Here is a 27,880-nt window from a genome sequence, read left to right on the forward strand (position 1 = left end):
TCGTTGCCTTGGCTTGTTTATTGGTTGACAGTTTAGCCTGGAGTTCATTTGCAGCAGCTGGAGGCCCTGGTGTACCCATTTTCTCTGTCTCTCTCCATCTACACCCACAAGTAAAATAAATATTTTTCTTTAAAACTGGGTTTGTAGAGATGGCTTAGTAGTTAAGGCACTTGCCAGCAAAGCCAAAGGGCCCAGGTTCAGTTCTCCCAGTATCCATATATGCCAGATGCACAAGGTGGCTCATGTGTCTGGAGTTTGTTTGCAGTGGTTGGAGGCCCTGGCTAGTCCATTTTCTTTCTTTATTTCTCTTTTTCTCTCTTCCCCTCCCTCTGTCTGTGTGTGTGTCTGCCTCTGCCTCCCTCAAATACGTAAAATATATTTTAAAAAACTTTAAAAAGTGGAGAACTGATACTGAAAGATGCATGATGTCATCTTCTAACCTACTACCCACATGCACACACATGACTGTGTACTCACATGTGTTCGCACATATATAAGTATGCATACACACACACACACACACACACACACACACACACACATGTACACATAATTATAAACTAACCAAAGATCCCAGGGCCTGTGTTGTTCTCAGTTGTGGTTTTCCCTTGTTCGATCCCATAATAAGCCACTGGCTCCTGCACCATTTGGAGGGGTGTGTGTGTGTGTGTGTGTGTGTGTGTGTGTGTGTGTGTGTGTGTGACATTAGCTGCCATGAGCAGATGGTGTGCAAAAACTCATTTCACTGTCCTTAATCATAGTGACAGAGCCGAGTCTCACCATGTGATCACTTGGCACCAGCAGTTCCTGCTAGGTCTAGGCTATGTACCGGGAACCACAGATAATGGAGGACACACGCATCCTGCCTGGGAGCATGATGGGATTACAGGAAGGGTGGGAAAGGATGGCTTATATCTTCATCTGGGGGGTGGGGTGGGGCTGTAGATACAGCCTCAATTCAGTTATATATTTAGTTCATTTTATTGTTTTGCTTTTAAATATTTTTATTTTATTTACTTTTTGACTTATTTATGAGAAAGAAAGAGATAATGGGTACACCAAGGGCCTCCAGCCACTGCAAACAAATAAACAAACTCCAGAAGCATGCACCACCATGTGCATCTGGCTTACATGCATTCTGGGGAATCAAACCTGGGTCCTTCACCTTTGCAGGCAAGTGCCTTAACTGCTAAGCCATCTCTCCAGCCCCTATTTTGTATGTGCATGTGTGTGTTCATGTGTGGGTACATCTATGTATTAGGGTATATGTGCCTATGTGAGTATAGACAACATGGCTTACATTCTCAGGAATGCCAGTCACCTTCAATTAATTAATTAGAGATAGATTAACAGAGAGAAAGAGAGAGAGAGAGAGAGAGAGAGAGAGAGAGAGAGAGAGAGAGAGAATGAAAATGGGTATGCCAGGGCCTATTGCCCTTGCAAACAAAATCAAGATGTATGTGCTACTTTGTACATCTGGCTTTACATGGGTATTGGAGAAGTAAACCTGGGAAGTCAGACTTGCAAGGAAGTACTTTAAGCACTTAGCCATTCTCCATATTTGTTTATTTACTTGTACTTTTATATGTGCATTTGTTTATTCATGAGTGGGTGCCTATGAGGTGCATGTGTATATGTAAGTGTGGATCACCTGGATTTCATTCTCTGGGACATCATTCACTTTTAATTATTTAATTAAAGAGAGAGAGAGAATTTTTTAAAATATTTTTTTATTGAAAACTTCCATAGTTGTAAACAATATCCCATGGTAATTCCCTTTTTCCCCCCACTTTCCCCTTTGAAATTCCACTCTCCATCATATACCCTCCACCTCTAAATCAGTCTCTCTTTTATTTTGATGGCATGATCTTTTCTTCCTATTATGATGGTCTTGTGTAGGTAGTGTCAGGCACTGTGAGGTCATGGATATCCAGGTTATTTTGTGTCTGTAAGGATTTCTACCCTTCCTTTTGCTCTTACTGTCTTTCCACCACTTCTTCCACAATGGACCCTGAGCTGTGGAAGTTGTGATTGAGATATTTCAGTGCTGAGCACTCCTCTGTCACTTCTTCTCAGCACCATGGTGCCTTCTGAGTCACCCCAAGGTTATTGCCATCTGAAAGGAGAATGTTCTCTAACCAGAAGCTAGAGTAGCATTAATATATGGGTATGAACATTAAGAGAAGTGCTTATTTGGCAGCTTGATGAGCATAGTATATACTTTTAGCCAGACAGCAGCAGACATTACACTCCTAGGGCTCATGACTTCCCTTGGTGGAGGTTTTCAGTATTAGGGATATATTTTCTCCCATGGAGCAGGCCTCAAGTCAAATTAGAGGGTGGTTGGTTTCTCCATGACAGACGTGCCACTATTGCACCCATTGGCTTACTTGGCCTGGCTGGCCAAATATAAGGCTTGCAGTGTCCACTGTTGAGTATCTTCACTGGTGATTTCTAAGAGGGAGATACAATTAAAAAAAATATATTTTCAGTTATTTATTAGAGACAGAGAGATAGAGTGAGATTGGGCAGGCCAGGCCCTTCAGCCATTGCAAAAGAGCTGCAGGAACATGCATCACCATCTACACCTGGCTTACATGGGAACTGGATAATTGAACCTGGGTTCTTAGGCATCACAGGCATGAGCCTTAGCCAGTAAGCCATCTCTCCACTTTTGGATGGAGAAACTTCTTTCAGAAGGCCGTGACCTGTGGGTGACTCACAGTACCATAGTGCTGAGAAGAGATGGCAGAGGAGGCCTCAGCACTGAAGCCTTTCTATCACACTTTAAAGGCTCAGAGACCACTGCCACAGAGGTGGTGGAAAGCATGTTAAGAGCCAAAGGGAGGGTAAGACTCCATACAATGCACTCTTCCAGGCACAAAATGCCCTGGATACCCATGAACTTGCAGTGCCCGAACTACACAAGAACCTCACAATAGGACAAAAAGATGATGACATCAAAACAAAAGAGAGACTGAGAGAGGGAGAGGATATGATGGAAAGTGGAGTTGTGAAGGGAAAATGAGGTGGAGGGAATTATCATGGTTTGTTTTCTATAAATATGGAAGTTCTCAATAATAAAAAAGAAAAGTGAGAGAGAAAGATAAAAATGTGTTTTTCAGGACTTTTTTCCATTGCAAATGCACTCCAGATGCATGTGCCACTTTGCCATCTGCCTTTACATGGGCAGGGCTGGTGTGCACCACCATGCCTGGCTGCGATTATTTTCTTATTGCTGGCATAAAACACCTGGCCAGAAGCACTTTATAGGAAGCTAGGTTTGCTTTCAGATTAGGAGTTTGGAGGGGTTTTGCACACAGTAGGAAGACACTATCACAGAGCCACACATCCTGAGCCTTTAGGCAAAAGTATTTACATTCTTGGCAGTACAAGGGAGATGGCCAGCCCTTCTCATTCACATCTGGAATGTTCCAGTGACACTGATGATGTGATCATCACGGCAGACTAAATCCTGGCATTGCTAATCAGGATTTTTCCACATATATGCTAGGATATCAAACTCATCATTGTAAAAATTAAGTAAGTAAATAAATAAAAGGCTCCATGTTTCCAGTTCTACCTGAGGTTTAATAAAAAGACGAGAAATTTAGAAAACAAATGTGCACAAGTCCTGTTGTTGGAGAGGTGGCTGAGCAATTAAGGTGCTTACCTGTGAAGCCTAAGACCCAGATTTGATTCCCAGAACCCATGTAAAGTCAAATGCACAAAATGGTGCATGTGTCTGGAATTTATTTGCAGTGGCTGGCGGCCCTGGTGTACCCATTGTCTCCTCTCTTTCTCTGTCTCTCAAATAAATAAAATATTTTTTAAAATGCAACAGTAGACCTGGGTTCAATTCCCCAGTGCTCACTTACAGCCAGATGCACAAAGAGAATGTAGTTAAGGAGCCGACCAGTACATGATAGGTACATGCATACACAGATGTATAGATGACTCATAAGTAACAGGTGTCCAGCTTATAGAAGCTTGATTGACAGATAATTGACAATGGGGATATAAGGACAGATGTAAGAGAATGCTGTCTGTCGGCATGGTAGCTGTGCCTGTAATCTCAGCACTTGGAAGGTAGAGGTAGGAGGATTGCTGTGAGATAGAGGCCACCCTGAGACTACAAAGTGAATTCCAGGTCAGCCTGGGTTGAAGTGTGAACCTACCTTGAAAAATAAAATAAAAAAAGATGAGAAGAAAACTTTTAAGGAATGTAGATGCTATTAAAAATGTCTATGGAGGGGCTGGAGCGATTGCTTAGTGGTTAAGGCACTTGCCTTCAGAGCCTAAGGACCATAGCCTGATTCCCCAGTAACAACATAAAGCCAGATGCACAAAGTGGTGTATGCATCTGGAGTTTGTCTGTAGTAGCTAGAGGTCCTGGCAGTCCCATTCTTATTCTCTTCTATATCTTCTCTACTTGCAAATTAGTAAATAAATAAAAATATATTTTTAAAAATTCCCAGGGAACGGGCTTCAGAGATGGCTTAGGAGTTAAGGTACTTGCCTGCAAAGCCTAAGGACCCAAGTTTGATTTCCCAGTAGCTCTATGAAGCCAGATGCACAAAATGGGGGTGCATGCATCTAGAGTTTATAGCAGTTAAAGGCCCTGGCTTGCCCATTCTCTCTGCCTGTCTCTCTTCTCTGCTTACAAATAAATAAATGAAAACTTAAAAATTATTTTTGAAATTTCAGGGGGACTGTAGAGATGGCTCATTGGCTAAAGGCACTTGCTTGTAAAGCCTGAAGGTCAGGGTTTGAGTCCCAAGTACCCATTTAAGCCAGATACACAAAATGACAAAGTGGAGTTCATTTGCAGTGGAAGGAGGCTCTTGCTCAAATATGCTCATTACCTATCTCAAACACATAAATAACTATTTTTAAAAATAAATAACAGTGGACTGGAGAGATTGCTTAGTGGTTAAGGCGCTTGCCTGCAAAGACCCGTGTTTGACTCTGCAAATCTCACAGAAGTCAGACACACAAAGGTGAGGCAAGCACAAAGTTACCAATGCCTACTGTGTGGTGCAAGTATCTGGAGTTTGATTACAGTGGCTAAAGCCTGGCACACCAATTCTCTCTCTTTTTTGCTCTTACTCTAAAAATAAATAAAAAATGAGAGTCAAAACATAGAATACACTCCACAGAGAAAGAGCCAGTTCCAGCAATGTTGTGGTCCCAGAATCCCCAGTTCTTTCCTGGAGTACTTTCTCTTAAATTAGGCAGAGGGAGGAACCTACCCTTAGGGACAGGAATGGATGGGTTGTTTAATGAAACTTAGGACATTCCAAAATTGTGTAGGCTATACTAAATATATTTATTTTACCCCTCATGCATACACATAAGATGATAAATAGGCATTTATTTTTCTTGACCAATCATTTCAAGGGCAAACTGTCTCTCTTTTTTTGAGGTAGGTTCTCACTCTAGCCCAGGCTGACCTGGAACTCAGTCTGTAGGTCTCAGGCTAGCCTCAAACCCACAGCAATACTCCTACCTCTGCCTCCTGAGTGCTGGGATTAAAGACATGTGCCACCACACCCAACTTTATTTATTTCCAAGGAGAGACAGTATGGGCATGCCAGGGCTTTTAGCCACCTCAAATAAACTCCATACATGTGCCACTTCATGCATCTGGATTTACATGGTTATTGGTGAATCAAACCTGGATCCTTTGGCTTTATAGGCAAGCACCTTAACTGCTGAACCATGACTCCAGCTCCTGAGCTGTCTATTCTTATCTTTCCTACCAGGGTGTCTCTGAGAACAGATGACTCTAGCAGATGCCTTCGTGCTGCTGGGACAAACTACCCTAGCAGAAGCAGTTTATGGGAGGAAAGGGTTTTTTTCTGGGTTATAGTACCAAGACAGAGTTTCATCATGGTGGTGAGAGTGGACATCTGGGTGTCACATTTTCACAGAAGATTGGAGGACCCACCAAGTTTGAGCTGGGTAGCCCTGGGACCTGGGTCTCACTTGTTCCTGACCCATATCCACACAGATCACACTGTACATCATGTATCCAGGAAAAGATCAAAATTCATGGGCTGGAGAGATGGCTCGTGGTTAAAGTGCTTGCCTGTGAAGCCTAAGGACCCAGTTGTGATTCCTCAGTACCCTCTTAAGCCAGATGCACAAGGTGGTGCATGCATCTGGAGTTCATTTGCAGTGGCTTCAGGCCCTGATGCGCCCAGTCCCTCTCTGTCTCTTTCCCTCCCTCTCTGTCAAGTAAATAAAACTAAAAAATAAAACTAAAGAAAAAAAGAAAGATCAAAATTCAAATATCAAAGCACAATTCCTATTGAATGCATACAACTTCCCTGTCATTTCAAGGTTGGAAACTTTGAAGGTGGTGGCATCTGTCTGTATATTTGTAAGGTGCACTATAAAGTCTTGTTACCTGTCTACCATGCGAACAATGTAATCAAGGAGGTTAGCCTACAGATCAATTTATACACACACATGCACACGCACACACACACACACACACACACACCAGTATTTTTGGTTAGAATACTTGAAATTGACTGTTAGAAAACAATTTTGTATTACAAAACTACTAAGAAGTATAGTTAGCCAGCTGGGCCAAATACAGAAAAAACAGATTCCTACAATCAAATGGAATCCTTATACACTTTTATTTTTTAACAGAATCCATCCTCCTCTCACTTCCTGCCTCTGGGAATCAGAATTCCGCTCTCATTTTGGGTAGCTTTGAGGTTTTGTTTTGTTTTATTTTTTTGGAGCTAGGGTCTCACTATAGCCCAGGCTGCCCTGGAATTCACTCTGTATTCTTGTGCTTGTCTCAAACCAACAGCAATCCTCCTACTCCAGCCTCCCGTGACCTAGGATTAAAGGTGTGTGCCACCACACCCAGCTCAGCGTTGAGTTTTTAAGGTTATTAGTTTAATCCAGAGGATGAAGGACTGGCCTTTCATGCCGAACTTACTCCATTCCACATTAGAAGGACTCAGTCTCTGCTGCCCTTGCTTGTAGCTGGTGGCCAACATGTCCTACAAAATTGTGTGCATTGTTTGTGAGTGTGTGTGTGTGTGTGTGTGTAAGTACATGCATGTGTATACATGGAGGCCAGAGGAAGATCTCACATACTGTTTTTTTGAAGAATGCCATCCACCTTTCATTTTTGGTTGTTGGTTCTTGGTGTGTCTGTGTGTATGTGTGCATGAATGGGTTCAGGCATCTGCATGCCACAGCGTCTATGTATGGAAGTGTGTATGTGTGTTTGTGTGAATGTGTGAATTCAGTCACGTGCATGCTGCAATGTGTGTGTGTTTATGTGTGCATGTGTGAGTTCAGACATGTCCATGCTGCAGTATGTTTGTGTGAGTTCAGACATGTGCATTCTACTGTGTGTGGGTATGCATGTGTGCACGTCACAGTATGTGTGTGTGGAAGTGTGTGTGTGTGAGTTCAGGCATGTGCATGCCATAGCATGTGTGGGCATAAAAGGCCAACTTTCAGGTGCTGGTTGTCTTTCTATAGGGGCTCAAATTGTTTACCAGGCTGTTTTTGCCAGTCTAGCAAGCTTGTGGGCTTCTGGGGATTCTCCCTGTCTCCACCTCCCATCTTGCCTGAGGAGCACTGGCATTATTCATGTGTGTTACTGTGTCACACTTTACATGGGTTCTGGGAATTCAAACTCAGGTCTTCACGCTTGCTTGGTAAGCACATTATATGCTGAGCCATCTCCCCAGCCCTGTGCCTGCCTTTTGTTTTTTATGAGAGTAATAGAAAGGGAGAGAGAGAATGAATGTTCCAGGAGATAACTGCCACACCTGGCTTGCCCAAGATTTTTGATGGCAGAAAAGATGCTTTTCTTGGGACAGTAATAAGTGTAGAGTTATATACCATAAGGTATGCATATTGGATGTGAACTCATGATACTAACATCCTGTTAAATTTTATTTCTTTAGTTTACCATTTAACATTTTCACTGTTTCTTGAAAGGATTGCATTTCTTACTCTATTGCAGATGTTATAGCATTTATAATATATATTTTTTCAAGGTAGATCTTGTTCTAGCCCAGGCTAACCTGGAATTCACTATGCAGTATCAGAGTGGCCATGAACTCATGTTGATCCTCCTACCTCTGACTCCTGAGTCCTGGAATTAAAGATATGTGCCACCAAGGATAGCCTACAATATATTATTAATACCCATTCTTTATCATAGTTATATGTATGTACACACAAGGAAGTATATCTCTAGAGGTGTTTGGACTGCATGTTTCCCACATACCCCACTGCTGTGGTTATGTCACACCCCTGTCAGTGTCTTTGGGTTCTCAGGCTCTGTCAGGCAGTGTGGGAAACCCACTAGCATCCCCTGGGTCCCAATCTTCTCATTGTAGACGCACTTGTTCCGTGACACATCCAGCCACAGATCTTTGAAACAAACACTACAAATACAAACCAAAGTTAATTGCTATGCAGTTATCTGCTGGGGAATAAACTATATGTTGCTAGATTTACCAAGAAAAGTATATTTTTCTTTTTTCAAATTTTTATTAACAACTTCGATGATTATAAAAAATATCCCATGGTAATACCCTCCCTCCCCCCACTTTCCCCCTTGAAACTCCATTCTCCATCATCTCCCCTTCCCAATTCAATCAGTCTCTCTTTTATTTTGATGTTATGATCTTTTCCTCCTCCTATAATGGTCTTGTGTAGGTAGTGTCAGGCACTGTGAGGCCATGGATATCTATACCTTTTTGTGTCTGGAGGAGCATGTTGTAAGGAGTCCTATGCTTCCTTTGGCTCTTACATTCTTTCTGGCACCTCTTCTGCATTAGACCCTGAGCTTTGGAAGGCGTGATAGAGATATTACAGTACTGAGCACTCCGGTCACTTCTTTCTAGCACCATGATACCTTCTAAGTCGTCCCAAGGTCATCGCCATCTGAAAAGAGAAGATTCTCTACCAAAATTGAGAGTGGCATTAATATAAGGGTATGAACATTAAGAGAAGTACTTACTGGGCAGTTTGACTCTAATTGGACTGGAGGCCCCCTCCTTAGGAGGGAATACATCCTTGATACTGAAAACTTAAATCAGGGGTAGTCATGAGCCCTAGGGGTGTTATATCTGCTGCTGTCCGGCTAAATGTATATACTATGCTTATCAAACTTCCCAGTAAGCACTTCTCTTTTTAAATTTAATTAATTAATATTTTTCTCAATTTTTATTAACATTTTCCATGATTATAAAAAGTATCCCATGGTAATACTCTCCCTCCCCCCCCCACTTTCCCTTTTGAAATTCCATTCTCCATCATATCCCCTCCCCATCTCAATCAGTCTCTCTTTTATTTTGATGTCATGATCTTTTCTTCTTCTTATGATGGTCTTGTGTAGGTAGTGTCAGGCACTATGAGGTCATGGATATTCAGGCCATTTTATGTCTGGAGGGAGCACATTGTAAGGAGTCCTACCCTTCCTTTGGCTCTTAGATTCTTTCCGCCACCTCTTCCACATTAGACCCTGAGCCTTGGAAGTTGTGATCGAGATGTTACTCAGTACTCCAGTCACTTCTTTCCAGCACCATGATACCATCTGAGTCGTCCCAAGGTCACTGCCATCTGAAAAGAGAAGATTCTCTATGCAAAGTGAGAGTAGTGTTAATATAAGGGTATAAGTATTAAGAGAAGCCAGTAAGCACTTCTTTTAATGTTCATACCCTTATATTAATGCTACTCTCACTTTGGGTAGAGAAAAGCATATTTTTAAAAATTGGGTTTTTATTTACTTATTTTTTGTGAGAGAAAAAGAGAGAGAAAATGTAGATGCCAGGGCCTCTACTCTAGCCACTGCAAAGGAACTTCAGATGCATGTACCACCTTGTGCATTTGCCTTACGTGGGTACTGGGGACTTGAACCTGGTTCCTTAGGCTTCAAAGGCAAGTGCCTTAACCACTGAGCAATCTCTCTAGCCCTATAAAAGCATTTTTGTAGAAAAATGACTGCACTTTTAAATAACTGTGAAACTATCAGCTATCCAAAATTGATAAAATTCAATATTAATTTCTTCTCAGCCACCTGTTACTCTGAATCTATTTGACATGTGGGAGGTGGGAAGATGACTCTTTAATTGGAGTATGGCTGCCATGGGGTGAAGGGGTTCCCATTGCTCGGTGCTTTGACAAGTGAGTAGTCACGTATATATAAAATATCCCAAATATGGGTTGGAGAGATGACTCAGAGGTTAAGGTGCTTGCCTGTAAAGCCAAATGACCTCAGGTTTGATTCCTCAATATTCACATAAAGCCAGATGCACAAAGTGGCACATATATCTGGAGTTTCTTTTCAGTGGCTGGAGGCCCTGGAGCACCCATTCTCCCTACCCCCTCCCTCTCCCTCTCCCTCTCTCTCTCCCTGCATTTAAATTAATCAAAAGATTAATATCCTAAATTATTTTAAGGCAGGCAGAGTTGATATTCAACAGTCTTTCCATGCAACAGCTCTGCTATCATTAGCAATTTATTTAACCATTGCAGCTCTCTTTCTGAGCCTAAAACTATGGTAGCAATGTGCTATGGCTTACATGAGTGTACCCAAAGTTTGGGTGTAGAAATACAGCCACAGTGGTGTCGGTGGATGATATGTGGTGAGGCAGAAGTCCTCATGGGTAGGATTATGGCTTTGAGTCAGTTTTAATACCTCAGTACCTAACGCAAATTACATTATTTAACTGGCACGAGAATGAAACTCAGGCACTGTGCATATCCTGGCACATTACCATTGAGTTTTGCCCCCTCCACTCAGGGTCAGAGAGTATGATGAGCAAGGTCACAAGAAGGACCTAGGTTCCAAACCTGCTGCAGGCAACGCCTGCTCCTCACATGTGGAAACCTTGCAAGCCGCAGTTCTAGGTGAGACTTTCTCACACTCCCCAAGTGCAGTGTATGCCATGGTTATGTCTATGAGGAGAAAGGAGAAGAAAATTTGGGCATTATTCCGTGAGCTTGCCAGACATACAACCATGACTGCATTTGCCACAGTCTCTGGCAGGACTTTGAATAAAATAACCTGGGTTCAAATTCTGTGTCCATTTCCTGGAGGGATGTATTTCTCTCTTATATTTTGGTTACTTCTTTTTCTTTCTCTCTCTCTCTCTCTCTCATTTTTTTTTGTTATTTTTTGTTGTTGTTGTTGTTTTGTTTTTGTTTTTTAAGGTAGGGTCTCTTTCTAGCCCAGGCAGACCTAGAATTTGCTCTGTTGTCTCAGTGGAGATTTGAACTCATAGAGATCCTACCTCTGCCTCCCAAGTGCTGTTATTAAAGGTATGTACCACCATGCCTGGATTTTTTTCTTTTTCTTTTTTTGGTTTGATATCTTTTCTGAGCAGCATATCAGATGTTCCCTGCCATGCTTGGATATTTTGAAGATTAAGTAACAAAATGCAGATAAAATATAAAGTAAGTTCTCTGCCAACTTCTATGTGTTGTGAAAAGAGAATTATTATTTCTTTCTTTCTTTTTTGTTTTTTTTTTTGGTGGTAGAGTCTTGCTCTAGCCCAGGCTGACCTGGAACTCACAACCAATCCTCCTACCTCACAAGTGCTCAGATTAAGGCAGATTACACCACTCCAGGCTATGATTTGAATTTTAAGAATCTTTCCACCATGAAGACAGATTTCCTGCAGAATGATCAACCAGGGCTATGTCTATTCTGAAACAAAAAGGAAAAAAAACCTTCATAGTAGCTTTATAGATCCAGCAGAGTCTTTGAAGCCAGGTGTGGATGTACGCACACTTATCATTCCAGGACTCAAGAGGCTGAGGCAGGAGGATTGAGAATTTAAGCACCTTTTGGGATACACAGTAATCCCTGAGATGCACTTGCTTCTCAGTTCTTTCTCAGCTAGCAACATTACCTACTGCAAGAATAAGACTCAGGAAAATTAGATTTTGCAGAATGATTTTGTAGCCTTCTAACAAGAAAGCCATCACAAATGTTTCTATCAAAGGAGATGTGCACTTTGAGCATGTGGGGTGTATCACTCCAGGAACAAACAGCAAGTCTAGTTATTAAAAATAGTTTATTTACTAAGTTGCCATGCAGTGGCAGGGGGTTGTGTGTTCCAGGGCCTCCAGCCACTGCAAATGAATTCCAGGTGCATGCGCCACTTTGTGCACCTGGCTTTATGTGTGTAACTGAGAATCAAACCTAGGTCATTAGGCTTTGCAGGGAAGCACCCCAAGTACTGAACCATCTGTCCAGGCCACGCATGTCTACTTTTAACGTTTGCTTCTGTATCTCGAGGTGACACATGTCTTATTAATCTGCCCCTCCCCCTTCATCTCTTGTCTTGTTCTCTTGTCACATACTCAGGACCTTTTCTTCCTTCTACTTCCCACAACTAACCATGACACCTGAGAAAATCCCACTGGGTTGGGTGAAGGAGAAAATATCAGGTAGTTTCTAGATACATATTTTATTTCTCTCTTCCTCTTTTTTAGTTTATTTTTTCTAGGTAAGGTCTCACTCTGGATAAGGATAACCTAGCACTCACTCTTTCATCTCAGGCTGGCCTCGAACTCATAGCAATCCGCCTATCTCTGCCTCCCAAGTACTGGGATTAAAGGCGTGCACCATCCACACTGACTATAGTTTCTACATACTTAATGTATGTAACTCATTTTTAAAAATGCAGTCCACAGTGACTCTCTGGTACCCATGGCCATGTCTTCTTTCGCCACCCAGCAGACAGGGCATGGAGACCTACCTGCTTCCAGATCACAGATGGGGTTTGGCAAACCTTTTGGATTCTTCTCCAAAATGCATTTCTTTCTTCTTTTACTTCCAATTACTAGTCTTAAAATATCCTCAGTGGGGGCAGAGGGTAGTGTGCTGGAGATATGGCTCAGTGGTTAAAGAGTATTGCAGTCAGGTTCACATTGCTGGTAGAAATCACCCACCCAAGAGCAGCTTGTGGGGAAAAAAAGAGGTTTATTTTGGCTGACAGGCTTGAGGGGAAGCTTCATGATGACAGAGAAAACGATGACTTGAGCAGAGGGTGGACATCACCCCCTGGCCAACATAAGGTGCACTGTAGCAACAGGAGAGTGTGCCAAACACTGGCATGGGGAAGCTGGCCTTAACACCCATAAGCCTGCCCCCAACAATACACTGCCTCCAGAGGCTTTAATTTCCAATATCCATCAACTGGGGAACCTAACATCCAGAACATCTAAGTTTATGAGAGACACCTGAATCAAACCACCACATTCCTCCCCTGGCCCCCATAGACTGATATCCATACATGATGTAAAATACAATGCATTCCATCCAACTCACAAGTTCCCATAGTTTTTATCAATGCCAATGATGTTCAAGCATCCCCATAATCCAAGGTCTTTTAATTGAGCTATGATACCAAAAAAATTCCCCCCCCCAAAAAAACCCCATAATGGCACAGACTGCAAAAGATGGCATTGGGCATAGCAAAGAAATAGTCAACCAATACAAGATTTAAAACAACCAGGACAAACATCAAATCCTGTAGCTTCAAGTACAGCAACTGTAGCCAGTAACATGTCTCTAAGTCTGGTAATCCTAACAAGCAACAAGTCTCTGGAGCTCTAATTCTGCCCCTCCAGCTAGGCTATGCACAGTCCTGGAAAACTTCATCCAAGGCTGGGAGCTCTCTTTGGCAGCAATCTTGTGATCCCAGCATCACCACTGGGTCTCCAGTGCAACCCACGGTCTATCCTCACAGCCCCATTGGGTCTTCATGCAGGCATCCAAAAAACCTGTTTCACACTGCCCATGACCATTTCCAAAGCACAAGACCATGCTGCAAACTCAAGGACCCTCTTTCATGCATTTCTTATATTCCACAATACCAGATAGGGTACCAGTTTGTTAATCCAGGGGGAATAAAGCAGACTTTGAAGAACAGGACACTCCTTGAGCACTCAGGCCCCTTCAAAAGAGCTTACATTCTTCCTGTTGCCCTCGTTCAGGTCAGCTGGCCCAATCCCAAAGGTTGTAATTTCTCAATTGCAGCTGAATGGGCAGCAGTTCACCCAAATAGTTTTGTTTTTTTTTTCCTGTGCCACATCCCTCTGCTCATACCAGTTCATTTCCATGCATAACAACCCTGCACAATTTCTCAGGACACAGGCAATCCTCACACAAACTGCTATCCCAGTCCAGGCAGAGTTTTTTCTCACCCTCATAAGCCAAACCTCATAGTCCATAGTTCTTATTGCATTCAGGTCTTTCAACTCTGACCAGAATAGTCCATCAACCTGTATTTACAGCACTGTGAGGCGTCTCCTAGACCAAGGTTTCAAATCCTTCCACATTCCTCTTGAAGAACAGCTCAAAAAGGCCAAAACTACACAGTCAAGTGTCTAGCAGCAATCCCACTCCTCAGTACCACTTTACAGTCACAGTCAGGTTCCCATTGCTGGTAGAAATCACCCAGTGAAGAGCAGCTTGTGGAAAAAAGAGGTTTATTTTGGCTTACAGACTCAAGGGGGAAGTTCCATGATGGCAGGGAAAACGATGGCATGAGCAGAGGGTGGACATTACTCCTGGCCAACATATGGTGGACACCAGGGACAGGAGAGCATGGCAAACACTGGCTTGGGGACACTGGCTATAACACCCATAAGCCTCCCCCACCACACAATACGCCGCCTCCAGGACGCTTTAATTTCCAACTGACATCAGTTGGGGAACTAACATCCAGAACACCTAAGTTTATGGGGAACATCTGAATCAAACCACCACAAGGAGCTTGATTGCAAAGCCAAAGGACCGGAGTTTGATTCCCAAGTACTTATATAAGCCAGGTGCACGGGGTATTGCATGCATCTAGAGTTCATTTGCAGTTGATAGAGTCCCTGGTATGCCCATTCTCTCTCTGCCTTTCTCTCTCTCTCTCAAATAAATAAAGTATTTTTTTAATTTTTGTTTGTTTATTTATTTATTTGAGAGCAACAGACAGAGAGAAAGAGGCGGACGAGAGAGAGAATGGGTGCGCCAGGGCTTCCAGCCACTGCAAACGAACTCCAGACGCATGCACCCCCTTGTGCATCTGGCTAACGTGGGTCCTGGGGAATTGAGCCTCGAACCAGGGTCCTTAGGCTTCACAGGCAATCGCTTAGCCACTAAGCCATCTCTCCAGCCCAAATAAATAAAATATTTTTAAAAATATGTGTGGAGTTAGAAAGTCCTTACCCTAAACCACAACAAGGTCAAACAACTAATTTTCAGATCATTTGTGGACTCACAATACTTCCCAGTTGGTTACCAAGTCCTCCTATTTTCTCTTTGAGAAGGACTTGGGAAACCCTAAGAGGTTGCTTGGAACTTGCCTTGCTATGTCAGGTTTATTGAGAATGATTTCTAGGGTAGGGGATATGGCTCAGAGGTAAAAGGTGAATGCTTGCAAAGCCTAACAAACTTGGGTTTAATTCCCCAGTTACCTATACCCTAGATATACAAGGTGGCACATGTGTCTGGAGTTTGTCTGCAGTAGAAGGTGGCCCTGGTGCATCCTTTCATTCTCTCTCTGCCTCTTTCTTTGCTTTCAAATTAAAAGAAAAACTTCACATATCTATATATAATCACTTTATAAAAATATATGTATATGCATAGCTTTGGCGTACAAGATCAGTGCACTAATCCCTGGATGCAGAAAATCAACATGCACGTTGGAATGTAATCCTGCAGGGTTCTTTTAAAGCTAAATTCATGGACACTAGGTGATTTCTATAGAATAGGATGTAGTAATCAGACAGGCTCATATACCTGCCTCTCCCATTTCTGCTTTGGAAATGGACTCTTCCTGATATTATTTCATGGCCAATGTTCCTTTTTTGTTCTTAGACAGATTGGGGGGGGGAGAATGGGCATGTCAGGGCCTCTAGCTGCTGCAAATGAACTCCAGACACATGAGCCACCTTGTGCATCTGGTTTACATGGGTACTGGAGAATCAAACTTGGGCCCTTAGGCTTTACAAGCAAGTGTTTTACTCACTAATTCATTTCTCCAGAACACTCACTCTCTCTCTCTCTCTCTCTCAAACTAAAAAAAAAAACCTTCCTGGTAAGGTTCATTTTGTAAATTTCTTTATGTTATTTTCATTTGTTAGAGAGAAAGAGAATGAATGAGTGCACCAGGGCCTCTAGCCACTGCAAAGGAACTCCAGATGCATGTGCCATTTTGTGCATCTGACTTTACCTGGATACTCGGGAATTGAACCTGGGTCCTTAGACTTGGCAGGCAAGTGCCTTAACTGGCAAGCCATCTCTCTAGCCCATATGGTACTTTTTTTCTTGTTTTGTTTTTCAAGGTAGGCTCTCACTCAAGTACAGGCTGACCTGGAATTAATCTTAGTCTCAGGGTGGTTTGGCCCTCAAGACAATTCTCCTACCTCTCCCTCCCGAGTGCTTAATCCCAAGGGATCAAAGGTGTGCCACACCACACCCAGCCGCCTCCTCCTCCTCTTCTTGCTTCATTTAAGAATAGGCAAGACTGGGCTGGAGAGATGGCTTAGTGGTTAAGCACTTGCCTGTGAAGCCTAAGGACCCCGGTTCGAGGCTTGGTTCCCCAGGTCCCACGTTAGCCAGATGCACAAGGGGGCACACGCATCTGGAGTTCATTTGCAGAGGGTGGAAGCCTTGGCGCGCCCATTCTTTCTCTCTCCCTCTATCTGTCTTTCTCTCTGTGTCTGTCGCTCTCAAATAAATAAATTAGTTAATTTAAAAAAAGAATAGGCAATACCTTCAGTGGAAACTGTTTTATTTTTTTTTGGTTTGGTGTGTATAATTCCTATATAACCTAGCTTCTGTAAGTTTAATGCCAGTGGACTGAATTCACCATTCACTTAAATGATGATGGATTTCAAAGGAGATAAAAATAGAAAGATATATTTTACTCCATTTCAGCAATCAGTTTCTCTTATTGTTACCATGAATCAACTTTCTTTCTAGTTTCATAGTAGATTTAATATGTGTCAAAGCAACATTCTTTCTGATCCAAAAAGCTAAGTAGAAAACCTAAGTGTTTTGTGTTTTGTGTTTTTTTTTCCCTTCAGGCTATTAAACTTTTTTTTTTTTTTAATGGTTTTTCAAGGTAGAGTCTAACTCTAGTTCAGACTGATTTGGAATTCACTGTGTAGTTCCAAAATGACCTTGGAATCACAGTAATCCTCCTTCCTCTGCCCCCTGAGTGCTGGGATTAAAGGCATGCACCACTAAGCCCAGCTCTATTAAACATGTTTTGAAGGACTTCATGCTATGTAGCAAGTGGGTCCCAGAACCAAAGGTGAAAACTAGGTGTAACCTTGAATTAATACTTTTAGCAAGCTGGCTACCTTTAGTCCCAGCACTCAGGAGGCAGAAGTAGGAGGAGCTCCCTGAGCTGAAGGCCATCCTTGGGCTACATAGTTAGTTCCAGGTCAGCCTAGGCTAGAGTGAGACTCTATCTGGAAAGAAAAGATAACACTTCTTACTTTGTTTTGAGGCTTGATTCATTCTGGTCAAATATATAAAGTATGCCCATCTTGAAAATCCAGGAAGCTCATTAACCTCTTTGCAATTTATCTTGCCAATCAGGGAGAACTGTGAAATTGGATGCTTCTGGATGTGCATTATCCTGCTGTCTGAGAAACACAATTTTGCAGGGGTTAGAAAGCAAAGCACGATAGTTTCCAGCAATGTTAAGCAAAAGTGCTCCCCATGCCTGGAGTGGAGGCACATGCCTTTAATTCTAGCACTTGGGAGGCAGAGCTAGGATTGTGGCCATGAGTTTGAGGCCAGTGTGAGACTACAGAGTGAATTCCAACTCAGCCTGGGGTAGAATGAGGTCCTACCTCAAAACACCAAACAATGGAAGATGAGTGCTCCCCAATCCTAGGAAGTCCTAGGATTAGGTTTAGGGTAGGATTTTCAGCTCTTGGAATGCATGGCTTCTTTTTCAAAATATATTTTATTTATTGATTTATTGGCAAGAGAAAGAGGCAGATATAGAAAGATAGAGAGAGGAAGAGAGAAAATGGGTGCACCAGGGCCTCCAGCCACTGCAAAAGAATGCCAGTTATATGCTCCACCTTGTATATCTGGCTTTACGTGAGTATTGGGAAATCAAATCTGGGTCCTTAGGCTTCACATGCAAGCACCTTAGTCCCTGAGACATCTCTCCAGCCTCACCTGGCTTCTTGGATGTGGTCTTTCTCTGCTCAGGAATGTCTGATTCAATGCTAGAGTGCCCTTGACTGATGTCCTGACACTCAGGCTTTAAAATATGTCTGGCAGGAAGGGTGGGGGTGGGGGAGAGATGCATTGAGTTGCTGACTAAGGCAAAAGTCTCAGACCTATGCACTCTGCAAACTGCTGACCTGTCCTATCCCAATGTTACGTCCCTGGTGGACCTACTGAAAGCCGTTCCTGATGGAAGGATCTAGAAGCTAGAGATGTAGGAAAGGCAGCTCTCATTTGTCAGAAGTCTGTTTTCTAGAAAAGATGGTGGCAAAATGGTCTGACATTTAAAGATAGCTGCTGTCCACTGGTGTTGCAACAAAGCAGGAAGAATGGTGTCTGGTTTTCTTGCACTCAACAGAAAGCTTACTATAGGTGGTCTATGCTTACCAGAGGGGAAAACCTTCCCTGATTTTGGGAATTGAGGTGCTAGAAACAGATAATGCAAGGATGAATTTAAACAGGGGGTGGAGGGCTCCTACCTCTGACTTCCAAGTGCTGGGATTAAAGGCAGGTGCCACCACACCTGGCACAATGCAGCATTATTCGTAGTAGCTTAGTTATGGACATATCTAGGTGTCTAACCCTAGAAGAATGGTGAAGAAAATAAAGTTTCTTTGCACAATGCAATTCTTATTTGGTTTCAGGTAACACAATCACAGTGTAACAATGTATAGTATGCTTACTACATCACATTACTCACCAAGACACAAAGGTGGCTTGCTATGATATATAAACTTGTAAGTAAGTCAACTAATTGTGATTATAATTTTATCATATACAAATTGTAGGGATCAGTGACTCAGAGTAAAAAGAACCCCAGATAGCTGAGCATGGTGGAACACGCCTTTGATTCTAGCCCTTGGGAGGCGAGGTAGGAAGATGGTCCTGAGTTCAATGCCACCCTGAGACTACATAGTAAATTCCAGGGCAGCCTGGGCTAGCGTGAGACCCAACTCAAAAAACCAAAAGTCACAAAAAGAAGTCCAAGATAAGATTTAGGCTTCCAGAAAAATTCAGTTTTGTTTTCTGCTTAGTGTCCTACACCATTGCTTTTGCAGTTCCTGGCTGTATAGGTTTTCATAGCATACAGGTCATCACCCATTAACAAGATAAACATCACCAGGGAGAGGTGCATCAGAGAATTTCTGTGATTAGCAGGAAGCCCCTTACTGTTGACAGACTAGTTTTCTCCTTAGCATGTAGCCATTTGAGTGCTTGGAACTTGTAAGATTTTAAATTCTGCAATCTGTCTCACCAGTTACTTTTACTGAGTCACAAATCCCACTCTACACCTAAGAGCTTCTTCACTAAGCATCTGAGATGTGTGAATCAAAAATAAATCTCAACACTGCGTCATCTTAATAATTTAGTTATTTTTGTTTTTTTCAAGATAAGGTCTCACTGTACCCTAGGCTGACCTGGAATTCACTATGGAATCCCAGAATGGCCTCGAACTCATAGCAATCCTTCTATTCCTGCTTCAAGAGTCTTGCCTGGTCCATATTCTTTGAACTTTTTGTTGTTGTTGTTGTTGTAGGGCTTCACTCTAGCTCAGACTGACCTGGAATTCACTATGTAGTCTCAGAGTGGCCTCAAACCCATAGTGATCCTCCTACCTCTGCCTCCCAAGTGCGGGGATTAAAGGCTTGTTCCACCATGCCTGACTCCATACTATCACTTCACTATTTTTTTTAAATTAATTAATTAATTTATTTATTTGAGAGCGACAGACACAGAGAGAAAGACAGATAGAGGGAGAGAGAGAATGGGCACGCCAGGGCTTCCAGCCTCTGCAAACGAACTCCAGACGCGTGCGCCCCCTTGTGCATCTGGCTAACGTGGGACCTGGGGAACCGAGCCTTGAACCGGGGTCCTTAGGCTTCACAGGCAAGCGCTTAACCACTAAGCCATCTCTCCAGCCCCTCACTTCACTATTTTGAGCAAGTAAAAACTCTCATTAGCCAATGAATTAACTCTATAGAACCTAAAACAAATCAGATGTTACCAGAACTTTTTTTTAAAAGTCACAAAGCATGGGCTTACCAGATGGCTTAGCAGTTAAGGTGTTTTCCTGAGAGGACTAAGGACCCAGGTTCAATTCTCCATTACCTCCATAAGCCACATCCACAAGGTAGCACATCAGTCTGTAGTTGTTTTGCAGTGGCTGGAGGCCCTGGTGCACCCATTCTCTCTCTCCCCCTCTCTCACTCTTTCTATATGTCTATATGTATCTATGAACCTCTTTTACTTTGTCTTTCAAACACATAGTTAAAAACTTAAAAATGCAGCTGGGCGTGGTGGCACACGCCTTTAAACCCAGCACTTGGGAGGCAGAGGTAGGAGGATCGATGAGAGTTCAAGGCCACCCTGAGACTACATAGTGAATTCCAGGTCAGCGTGGACCAGAGTGAGACCCTACCTCGGGGGAAAAAAAAAAAAAAAAAAACTTAAAAAAATGTCACAGACCAACACAGTTATTTAATCAGCATCACTTTCCCAAGTACCAGCACAATCTCTCATTAGATGCATCTGTAGTTTAATTAAGTCTTCTGGGCAAAGGTAAAAAGAAACATGACCTTTAAAATCTAATCGACATTGCTTAGGTCACAGACAAAACCCATTCGCTTATTCAGAGTGTTTCATGACAGAGAATGACCTAAAAATAGTGGTGGTGGTGGTGGAGGAGGGCAGCATGCTAAAACACTTCCCATAATTGCCCCTTGCTGGTGTTTATAGACCCTTGAGCATAGGCAAGGTATTTTACTAACATGAATGATTTCTCTGTAATTAGATGGACAGGAAATGTATGTGTCGGGGGGATTTGTGTACATGCTTGTTTGTGTGCATATGTGTCTGTAACATTTGTATTTTTTATTTTATTTATTTACTTATTTTGCTTGTTTTTCTAGGTAATTTCGCTCTAACCCAGACTGATTTTGAATTCAGTATGTAGTCTCAGGGTGGCCACAAACTCACTGCGATTCTCCTACCTCTGGTTCTTTTATTGCATGTGTATGCATGCATTGGGAGGCCAGAAGTCAATGTCAAGTGTCTTCTTCATACACCACCCACCTTTTTCCGGGGGGGCACAGGGTCCCTCATTGAATCTGGAGTTCACTGACCCAGATCAACTAGCTAGCTAGAAGGCCCAAGGATCTTCCTGTCTCAACCTTCTGGGAGCTGGGAAGACAAGTATGCATCATGCCACCCAGCTGGCATTTATGTGGGTGCTGGGGATTCAAACTCAAGTCCTCATGCTGCCTGGAAGCAGCTTTTTTTTTTTTTTTACATTCTTTTGTCTTTACTCATTTATTTTAATTAAACATGAAAAGGTTAATAAACAGACATAGTCCAGAGTTAGTAGGTTGGTATTATAACATTTATTAAAATAATGCTATGGGTTAATAGAAACGGCAAAGAACCAAAGAATTAAAATGCAAGCTATGTAAAATCCCAACTAAAACCCAGAAATGTCTAATGTATTCATTCATTAGCTAACTAAAAGCCCAAGAAAGACAAGACACCCAATATAATAAAGTACTGCAAAACAATTGGCAATTTTCAGTTATCAAAATTGTGGATTTTGCATTTTGTATCCTTTTCTCAATCAAGAAAAAAATTCTTTTTTGAATGTTATATAACATACATATAAAACAAGATAGAAAATACATTATAAACTTGTAACAATGGCTGTAATACATTATCTTACATATTTCTCATAGGCAATAGGTTGGTTATGGTACACACAAAGCATGGAACTATTCAGATAGTAAAGAACAGACAAAAATACTTGTCAGCTGTACAGTAACATACAAGCGACACTCCCATCTACCCACGCTAAAAAATTACATAATGCTGTCAGGAAAAGTCTTAAAAACTACATACTTTAATAAGAAAAAAATTCAATAAAGAGTGATAATACTGAGAACCAAGGCATTCAGAGATTTCAAAAGTCAGGCTTTTTTTTTTTTCAGTTGATCCAAAATGTTGTCAACTAAGTTTCCAAAAGTTTGTTCAGAGCCAACATTACTCATAAATGTCACACATTTATTGTTTCATATATGTACTTTCTTCCCCATAAAAGACCTTTGATAAACACCCAAAATGTCCAGATACAGCACAGCTGAGATGAAACTGGATCAAATACTGGTATTGTTTTTACTATCACATCAAGTGTTTTGAGTGTCGCGAATTTATTCAACCAACCAACCAAAACCAACATCACAATGGCAGCGCACATACTGTGGATAAAGCCAGACAAGTGCATGTGTGGCAGGAAGACAGAGCAGGGCACTGAACCCAAGCTGATTACAGAACGACCATCTATTGCATAGTAAATAAACTGAAAAATGGTTCCAAGTGAGACAAGATGATGGAGGTCACTGGAAGCAGCTTTATGTAGTGAGCCGCATAGCTCTGTATACATGGCTTTAAAGTTGATAATTCAGTTTGTTGACTTTTTATGAATTTGTATTTATTTATTTATTTGATAGAGATACATAGAATAAGGTGAGAGAGAAAGAGAAAGAGGAGAATGGGTGCTCCAGGGCCTCCATGGCTTACATGGGTACTGGGAAACTGAGTCTGGGTCCTCGGGCTTTGCAGACAAGCACCTTAACCACTGAGCCATCTCTCCACCCCCAAATTAGTTGATTTTGAATTATCGAGAGAGTAATTATGCAGAGCATGTCTCATCAGTTCAGTAAAACTTGTAAAAAATCTAACGGTAAGAGGTTTTAATAGCAGAATTTCTCATTGGGAATCATGTAACCCACAGTCACGAGGAAATAAAATTGCAGGAAGCAGAGAGTCTTCAAGGAGAGCTGAGCACCAATGAGAAGGCACTCCCTCTGGTCATTCTGACTGCAGTCTTACAGCCCGTAGAAGACCTGGCTAAGCTGATCCCCTGACATAATAAGCACACGTTGCTTCAAGACTCTAGCTTCGTCAGATTTCTCATGAAACACTGGAAAATGAATGGCATTGGCCACAAGTTACCCACTGGGGAAAGGACCAATTTAGAAGACTTAAAAGAACTATCTAGAAAATGTTATTAATACAGTCTTTGGAAAGGAAACATGACTTCACAGAAGGCTATTATTTTTAAAAAGCAGTAGTTTATATTCCAGGAATAAGCATGTTATAAATGGAGAAATAAGCGAACATTGCAAGTACAATACATATCTGTCTTTTTGTGGTTTTGCTTTGGACCATTTCCTTCCCTGGGGGTCAACTATAGTCATATATTATTCATATAATAGTCACATAATATTCAGTGTAAAATTTCATCCAGCCAGCCATTCAACCATGCACCCACTCATCCACCCACCACCTATCCACCATTCCTTCTACTGGGGAATCGAACCTGGGTCCTTCAGTTTCACAGGCAAGCACCTTAACCACTAGCCCATATCTCCACCCCATCCATTTTTAGGACCACCACATTGAATATCAAATATCCCAAATATGATCTCGCTGGGGAAATGGTGAAATCAAGGCTTGGTGGCATAAAGGAGAGACAAGAGACAGGTGAGATGGCCAGTGGACTGATTTCTCAGACATTTCTCATTTCACCTCAAAAGGAATAACAGTCAAGGGCAAATCAGTAATTTGCTGACAAACGTTTCAAATTTATAAAAACACATTTATACCAACCTTTATATTCAAACTTCATTTTGAGCTTGCATCAGAATGAGACAAAAATAAATAAATAAAAAGGTCAGAAAATTGACAAACTTGTACCAAGACAAGAGGACTATGTCATAAAATAGAGGTTTATCTTGTAATTGTTTTTCTCAGTGAAAATTTGAAATACAGTTACCTCTAGGGGGATGTCTAAATTTTTCAATACATCTTCCTTGAGAATTCCTAAAACATGAGCCAATTCTATGAAAAAATTCTTTTAAACAATAATTTACAAAGAACAGAAACATCCTGACAGAAAGAAAATGAACCCATTTTAAAGTTTTCAACCCATTATTGGGTCTGAAATTCACTCAGGACAATCAAGACAAAAATCCTTCTTATGTGTTAAAAAATATTGATATGGCAAAGGTCCCCATACATCTGTGTCCATCAGCAGATAAATAGATAGAATGTGACCTGTAGAGTTTTACTCATCCATAAAGAAGAACAAGGGCTGGAGAGATAGCTTAGTGGTTAATGTGTTTGCCTCTGAAGCCAAAGGACCTAGGTTCAATTCCCCAGGACCCACATAATCCCGATGCACAAGGTGGTACATGTGTGTGGAGTTTGTTTGCAGGGGCTTGAGGCCCTGGGGTGCCCATTCTCTCTCTTTCTCCCTCCCTCCTTTCCTCCCTTCCTCTCCCTTCTTTCCTTCTTTTCCTCAAATAAATAAATAAAAATTTAAAAAAGAGCAAATTTTTATCACTTGAAGACAAATGGATACAACTGGAAATAAATCAAAAGTAGAAAGCTAAATGTCACATGCTTTCTCACGTTTATGGGCCATGGGACTCTTTATTGCTGTACACTATGTGTGGACCTACCAGAGACACTAGCTCAAGTCAGATACGAGATAAGAAGACTGAGGGAGCAGTGGGGAGGAAAACTCAAGGGAGGGCATGGGGAAGAAGTGGATACGGTCAAAACATATGCAAAATCTTGAAAGAAACTGTGTGCATGAAACCTAGCACTGTGTACAATGGTGGTACACCAATAATTTTTGTTTGTTTGTTTTGTTTTTGTTTTTTGAAGTAGGGTCTCACTCTGCTCCAGGCTGAGCTGGAATTCACTATGTAGTCTCAGGGTGGCCTCAAACTCATGACAATTCTCCTACCTATGCCTCCCAAGTGCTGGAATTGAAGGTGTGCCACCATGCCCAGCCCAATAAATATTTGTATTTATTTATTTGAGGGAGAGAATGGGCATACCAGGGCCTCCAGCCAGTGCAAAGGAACTCCTGACCCATGAGCCACTGTTGAAGTCAGGTTCACTTTGTTGGTAGAAATGACCTAACCAAGAGTAGCTTGTGGGGAATAAAGAGGTTTATTTTGTCTTACAGTCTCAAGGAGGAAGCTCCATGGTGGCTGGTAAAACAATGACATGAGCAAAGGGTAGAATCACCCCCTGGCCAACTTAAGGTGGACAAAAGCAACAGGAGAGTGTGCAAAACACTGCCATGGGAAAACTGGTTATAACACCCATAAACCTGCCACCAACGGTACACTGCTTCCAGGAGGCTTTAATTTCCAATGCCATCAGCTGGGGAACCTAACATCCAGTACACATAAGTTTATAGGGAACACCTGAATCAAACCACCACAGCCATCTTGTGCATCTGACTTTATGTGGGTCCTGGGGAATTGAACCTGGAGCCTTGGCTTTGGAGCCAAGTGTCTTAACCACTAAGCCATGTAGCCATGTCTCTAGCCCAATAAATACTTTTTTTTTGAGATAGGGTCTCACTTTTGCCCAGGTGACCAGGAACTTACTTTGTAGCCCCAGGTAAAGTAATCCTACCTCTGCCTCCCAAGTGCTGGGATTAAAGGCATGTACCACCACACCTGGATTCCCAGTAAATATTTTTAAGTAACAGAAGTGATTGTCATATGCACATGGAAACAAAAAGTTTTCCATTGTTGTGGATGGCTAGGTCCTGTGAACTATGAAAAGTGAGAAGGAAATAAAAATCAAACAGGTTCTTATTTTTGCACATGTACGTGTGTGATGTGCATATGTGCTTGCATGTCTATGGTGTATACGTGTGTGTGTGTGTACTCCAGAGACTGACAACTGGTGTCTTCCTCAGGGCTAGGTCTCTCCTAGAACTCCAAGCTCCCTGAGAGTGAGTGTGGCTGGACACCTTACCCCAGTATGCCCTGTCTCTGCTGGACATCTTATCCTGGGATGGCCTGTCTCTGCTGTCCAAGAGCTGGAATGCATGCCCAAGCATTCACGTGGACTCATGGGCTTCAAGTTCAGGTCCTCACACTTATACAGCAAGACAGTTACCCATTGAGCCATCTGTTCGGCTCCAGATTGTATGTATGTATGTATGTATGTATCTGTGTATGTATATTCAAGCAGAGAGAGACAGAACAGGGATGGGGGAGCCAGAATGGGTGTGCCAGGGCCACTAGCTACTGCAAATGAACACCAGGTGCATTCACCACTTTGTGCATATGGATTGACACGGGTGCTGGAGACTCAAACCTGGGTCATTAGCCTAAGCCATCTCTCAAGTTCCCCAGATACTTTTTATACATTTAGAGATACATAGATAGAAAATAGAATGGGTGGGCCAGGGCCTTTTGTTGCTGTAAACGAACTTCAGACACCTGTGCCACTGTGTGCACTTACCTGGTTGATGGAAAATTGAACCTGCGCAGTCAGGCTTTGCAAAAGCCCACTCCCCAGACCCATATTGTTGCTGATTTTATTTTTGGTTTTTCGAGGTAGGGTCTCACTCTAGCTCAGGCTGACCTGGAATTCACTATGTAGCCTCAGAGTGGCCTCAAACTGTTGGTGTGTGTGCCAACACGCCCGGTTTGTTGTTTCGTTTTTATGCATATAAATTATCCAGGAAATAGTCACTTATGGTGACATATGTGTGGTTCAATATTTCCTTGCTGTGCAAACATCTTTCATAGGTGGTAAAGGTGGATATTAATAGAGAAGAGAGAAATGTTGATATGCTATTTACTAAAGTACATACTTTTCATAAATCTGTATTTCTTTCACAAAAGGGCAACCTTGCAGTGCTAGCTAATCCTATGTCTGTAGACATCTGAAATTTCTCAAAATAGCCTTCTAAAGTAGACAAAATATGGGATGTATTTCCTGATGACATATTTTGGGACTCCCATAGTTTCAAAAGTACAAGTTAGTGCAGTTTTTTTTAAAAAAAATACATTTGTTTTTAAATTCATTTTATTTACTTACTATATATTTTTCTTTCTTACTTGCTTGATTTTTTTTTTTTTTTTGGTTGTTTGAGGTAGGGTCTTGCTCTAGCCAGGCTGACCTGGAATCCACTATGTAGTCTCAGGGTGGCCTCAAACTCATGGGGATCCTCCTACCTCTGTCTCCCAAGTGCTGAGATTAAAGGCATGTGCCACCACACCCAGCTCTTTATTTCTTTATTTGCAAGTGTGTTTGCTCACATGTGTGTGTGTGTTGTGTGTCCATGCCACACATTACACCATGGTCTCTAGCTCCTGAAAACAAACTCCAGATGTATGCACCACTTTTACATCTGGCTTTACATGGGTACTGAGGAAGTGAACACTGGCTAACAGTTTTGCAAGGAAATTCTTTTAACAACTGAGCCATCTCTCCAGCCCCTCCGTATTTGTTTTGACCAAGAATTCTCAGATTTTTTTTTAAATTTTTTATTTATTTATTTGAGAGCGACAGACACAGAGAGAAAGACAGATAGAGGGAGAGAGAATGGGTGCGCCAGGGCCTCCAGCCTCTGCAAACGAACTCCAGATGCGTGCGCCCCCTTGTGCATCTGGCTAACGTGGGACCTGGGGAACCGAGCCTCGAACCGGGGTCCTTAGGCTTCTCAGGCAAGCGCTTAACCGCTAAGCCATCTCTCCAGCTTCAGATTTTTTTTAAAAAATAGCTTATTTATTTTTGAAAGGGAGAAAGAATGAGAGAGTGGGT

Source organism: Jaculus jaculus, unplaced genomic scaffold, assembly GCF_020740685.1.
Source record: "Jaculus jaculus isolate mJacJac1 unplaced genomic scaffold, mJacJac1.mat.Y.cur u25, whole genome shotgun sequence".
Taxonomy (NCBI): domain Eukaryota; kingdom Metazoa; phylum Chordata; class Mammalia; order Rodentia; family Dipodidae; genus Jaculus; species Jaculus jaculus.